Genomic DNA, 5,482 nt, shown 5'->3' with positions numbered 1-5,482 from the left:
GGAAAAGGCAGGCTTCTCGCCCCCTCCTCTCTGTGGAGAGTGGAGGGGGAAGAATGCGGGAGCTTCCGGGCTTGCAAGGACAGATGGGTCATCTGGTCATAGTTTAACTGTAGTTCTCTGGAAGGACTGAGGCCACTTGCTGGACAACAAAGTAGACAAAGGTTATCTGAGAACTTCCTCTTCCCCTTCAATAAGATCCTTTAGGAAACAATGTAATTTACATACCCTACACTGATTCTAACTCTCCCTCCCCTCCTGGAGTCCTGAGTGAGGTATACTCTAGACAAAGGGATCAGGAGCCCACTCCCCTTGCCTGAAAAACCTGCATCCTGGAACTGTTTCCTTATCCTAAGCGAAAACTTCTCCCTGTTGTGGCAACGACCCTAGAAGATTTGGAAATGTCTTTAATATGTAAAACGACATTTATCACTATTGTGTTACCTTGTAAGTTTTCATGTGTAAGAATGTTTTTTCTTTAGCCCTGGCCGGTTGGCTCAGTGGTAGAGCGTCGGCCTAGCGTGCACAAGTCCCGGGTTCGATTCCCGGCCAGGGCACACAGGAGAGGCGCCCATCTGCTTCTTCACCCCTCCCCCTCTCCTTCTTCTCCGTCTCTCTCTTCCCCTCCCGCAGCTGAAGCTCCACTGGAGCAAAAGATGGCCTGGGCGCTGGGGATGGCTCCGTGGCCTCTGCCCCAGGCGCTAGAGTGGCTCTGGTCGCAGCAGAGCGACCCCCCGGATGGGCAGAGCATTGCCCCCTGGTGGGCGTGCCGGGTGGATCCCAGTCAGGCGCATGCGGGAGTCTGACTGCCTCCCCGTTTCCAGCTTCAGAAAAATGCAAAAAAAAAAAAAAATGTTTTTTCTTTTAATAGGTCCTATAGATAAATGTTGCAAGCTTATCAGTAAATGATATTGTATCATGCTCCCCCTCCTTTTCCCCCCAACCTGTATGTGATCAAGTCTGTATAACTAGCTTCAGAGCTATAATCGAGGCTGCATGATTTGGGTTGGCTATACCCCGTGTAAGTCATATGCCGGCTTATTAATAAATCTCCTCCTAAAATTTCTTCTGTATCCTGCCTCAGTGTCTCTATGTAACCTGCGGAATGAAGGTAATATATTGATACATTATAACATTACCTGATGTCGGATGAGCCCGGGAGGCATGGCATCTCCGGACACATTCAAACTCCCCCAAAAGCTGGAAAAATCAGCACAGCTCAGTGTCACCAACCTGCCTCACAGAAGGGGAAGTGGAGCTTTGCAAAGGCCATGCATGGCTCAGGGGTCGGGTGTGGCAGACCCGTGAGGCAGGAGGGGGCACCTCCCGGGGACCAGACGCAGCAAAGAGGACGTCGGCTTGTTGGGCCCCTGGGGGCCACGGTCCTCTGATCACTGTTTCCCAGATGAGAGGCCCGAGGCAGAGAGGGTGGTGCGGTGGCCCAGCTGGTGGGTGGGTGGCCAGGACCCTGCCCTGACCTGACACCCCTCGCCCCCACCCGTGTCCCCTGCAAAGTGAGGAATAGCACAGCTCTTACCACACGAGGGTTTGGGATTTTTAAGAACTGAGCTGATTAAACAATGGAACTTTCCCCAAGGAGTGGCTGAAGCGTCCGAGCAGCTGGCCTCGCCACTCAGGGTCGCCGAGACCTGTGGGCATCGGGCTGGGGGGGCCTGCAGACAGCCGTCCACCCCCCCCATCCCCCGCGAAGGGGGAGAGACAGGAGCCACGACGGGCTCTCTGCTTCCAGAGTGCGGCTGGGCCAGGCCCTGCGTTTGCCCAGAGAGGGGCTGGGAGGGGGCAGCTGTTGACATCTGGTTTGGAGGTGTGCCTTGAGTGGGGCTTTCCATTCCCCTCCCCACCCTGGTGGGAGGACACCAGCCCCACGGGGCCCCTTTCTTGCCCTGAAGCCCCGCCTGGCCTGGTGGAGAAGAGAAAGGCACGGGAGCCCCGCAGGGAGGGCTCAGCCCCCCGGTGACCCCGGCAGCCCTGCGGATCCCCTGTGGGACCTCTGCTGGAACAGAAGTGACAAGCAGGGTAGAGACTCCGCAGTGGGGCAGGCCAGGGGGGAACTGGCCCCCACCCACATCACCGTGGCCAGGAACAGGCCAGAGTCAGGCTAGAGCCAGGGTCAGGGTTGAGGTCAGGCCAGGACTGGGCCTCATGTTCCTGGCTTCCCACTGTCTGCCTCCTTTACTGGTGGAGGAGCAGGAGGGCAGAGGAGTGGGTGGGACACCCCAAGAGTGGGTGGGTAGCAGCCCCGTGGCCCTGAGGAGACCCCTGGGGGAGTTGGGGGCTGCTTCTGTCAATCACAAGTCTGAAGACAGAGCTCCGAGGACCACACTGCCCTGGGGGTCCCAGGGCCCAGGCGGCGTCTTCACCCGTCCCCGGGAGAGAGGACCCTGGGCTTGCGAGGAGCAGCAGAGTGCAAGGACCGATGAAGTCCCCAAGTGCCCAGGCCATGCCCCCACCTGCAGGGTCCTTGTCCCCGGTTCAGGGCCGGGTCTGGGGCTGGCGGGCATCTCATCCTCGCCTGGGCAGCGCTGGTCCGGTCAGTGCATGCACAGGGCTCTCTGGTGCCCGCTTCCTGCTCCGAATCTCAGCACCTGCAGTGACTCAGCGGCCGGCGATAGCGTGATGGAGAGAGTGACACTCTGGGACGCAGCCAAGGCCTCCACCCGGTTCCCCACGTCCCTCCACTGTCCTCCCATCTCCATAGCAATGCCTGGGAGATCCCGTAGGGCGGGACCCCAGCCCCCTCTCTCCCTGAACTCCAGAAAACCCACAAGCTTATCAGATCCGGTGTATGGGCTGGGCAGCTCCCAGGGTCCCCAGGGGACAAAAGCCTTCCTGGGCCACCACCCTCGGCCAGGGGATCCCCCTGTGTGCCTCCAGCTCCCTGCACACAGCTCCCCCCACTGTGGGTCCCCTGTCCGTGTGACCCTCTTCCTGCGAAGACTTTCATGGACCCCTTTTCCAGATAAGAAAGCTGAGGCTCAGAGAGGCAGCCTCTCACCCTTGCCTTGCCGGTCCCCCTGCCCCACCCTTCCCTGGACACGAGGCCCCGAGTTGGGGAGGGCTGTCACTGCCAGGCTGCTGTCACGGCCCCCGGTCCCCTCATGGCTTAGCCCCCAGTGGTACTGGGAAGTCACAGGGAAAGACCCTGGTTTTTGAGGCCGGGTCACTGGCCCCACACCTGCCCTGACTCCAAACACTTCCCCATGGGCCCCTCGAGAGCTGGGAACCCTCAGAGGAGAGCAGGCACCAGGCCTGAGCTTCCGGAAGGGTCCATGCTGGGCTGGATGTTCAGGGGACGGGAGGGTGGCCTGTGTCAGGTGGTTTAAGCAGGACCCAGGGCAGCCAGGCCAGCGCGGACGCCAGCGTGGGCAGTGACCGCTGACCTGGAGCCCAGCAGGGGCCTGGGCAGCATCTTATGAGCGTGCTGCGGCCTGTGGGTGCCCGGGACGCAAGCTCAGGGTGGCTGATTGTGTCCACTGCCTGGGTGGGTCTGCTCAGCCTTGGACACGCAGGTCGTGACCCCTCTGAGGGCCAGGCTGGTGAGTCAGGTGGTCAGGGGTTGTGGCGTGGACTCAGGCCTGTCCCTGTGCTGGGAGCGTGGACACTGGATGACCTGTCACCTCCTTGCCTTTCTGGGGCGTGAGGAGGGCAGGCCTGCATCACTCACACTCCCCCCGCTTGGGGCCTGGCCCCACCGCAGGCCCTTGAACTCCCCCCAGGCACTGGTCTGACGCCCACAATAAACCAGGACCTGTCTCCCCCCGCCCCGCCTGCCCTGGGGACCCACCCCTGCCCTGCCCAGCACGAGATGACCTGATGTCCAGCTCTAAGGCCAGGCAGGGAGTCCCAGAAGCTCTGGGCCCCCCACTCGCTGCCCCCCATCCTGAGCACCCCTTCTCCCGCGTGATCACTCATCAACTCACTCTCTCACTCGCTCATTTCTCGTCCCCCTCCGCACGCCAGGGATGGGGGAATTCTCTCTCCCCGGGACCAGGGCTGCGTCAGGGTGGCTCAGGTGACCAGAGGGACTTGGGACAGACCCTGGGAGAGCAGGCAGCAGATTGTCAGGACGGCTTCGAGGTCCCTCGGATCCAGCCCCCCAGTCCCGCTGCCTCCCACCCCCACTGGGGCTTCCTGGTCAGGCCCACCTGTGGACAGTGGAACTGCCCGCCTTGGCAGGGCATGTGGCCTCCCGGGAGGGGCAGCATGGGTCCAGCCCCATGGGGGACCCTGGGCAGGGCCCAGTGCCCACACACATGGTTGGGGCCAGGTGTCCACACACTACCGTGCCTCTTCTGCCGGAGCCCATTGGGACAAAGACCTGTGGGGGCAGTTTCTAAGCTGGGGCCAGTCGGCCTCTCCTCACAGGGTTGACACAGACACTCCTGCCCCTCAGAGCTTCAGGCCCACGTGTGAATCGAGCTGTCCACTGTCCACTGCCCACACAGGGCCAAGAGGCATGTGGGACCCAAAGCACAGCTGGGGTCCCAGGTAGCACTGGGCTGAGTCTGCACGGTGGGGAAGGGTCCTGTCACTGGGGGGGGTGTCATCCCCCCAAGTCCCTCTCTAATGAGGGACAAACCAGACCTGTCTACCCCCCTGCCTGCTCTGGGGACCCACCCCTGCCCTGCCCAGCACGAGATGACCTGATGTCCAGCTCTAAGGTCAGTCAGGGAGTCCTGCAAACTGGGCCCCTCCACTCACTGGCCCTGGTGAGGAGATGGGTGGCCTCTCTGGGCACCAGGAATTCAGGGATCTGGCTGCAGGGACGCGTGCCCAGAGGAATTCTTGAGTGTGTGTGTGTGGGGGGTCCAGCAAAGGGACACCTGAGGCCAGGACTTGGGGAGCCCTCAGGGAGGCCGGGACTTGGGGAGCCCTCAGGACGCCAGCCCCCACTTGGCAATATGTGTGTGGGATCCAGCAAAGGGACACCTGAGGCCGGGATTGGGGAGCCCTCAGGGAGGCCGGGACTTGGGGAGCCCTCAGGACGCCAGCCCCCACCTGGCAGTGTGTGTGTGGGATCCAGCAAAGGGACACCTGAGGCCGGGACTTGGGGAGCCCTCAGGGAGGCCGGGATTGGGGAGCCCTCAGGGAGGCCGGGACTTGGGGAGCCCTCAGGGAGGCCGGGATTGGGGAGCCCTCAGGGAGGCCGGGATTGGGGAGCCCTCAGGACGCCAGCCCCCACCTGGCAGTGTGTGTGTGGGATCCAGCAAAGGGACACCTGAGGCCGGGATTGGGGAGCCCTCAGGGAGGCCGGGACTTGGGGAGCCCTCAGGACGCCAGCCCCCACCTGGCACACGCACTCATCTCTGCCTGGCTCCGGCCGCCGGCCAGCCCGAAGCGAGCACCCACTGTTTACCCGGACGAGGGGACCCACGGGCCCGCCCCGCCCACCCACGTGAAGTCACCAGGCTGGAGCCAGCTCTGGGGCTACAAAAGCCTCCCTCTGACTCAGGTCCCTCCTCAG

Source organism: Saccopteryx bilineata, chromosome 1, assembly GCF_036850765.1.
Source record: "Saccopteryx bilineata isolate mSacBil1 chromosome 1, mSacBil1_pri_phased_curated, whole genome shotgun sequence".
In the NCBI taxonomy this organism is placed as follows: domain Eukaryota; kingdom Metazoa; phylum Chordata; class Mammalia; order Chiroptera; family Emballonuridae; genus Saccopteryx; species Saccopteryx bilineata.
Note: the sequence above shows the minus strand (reverse complement) of the source record.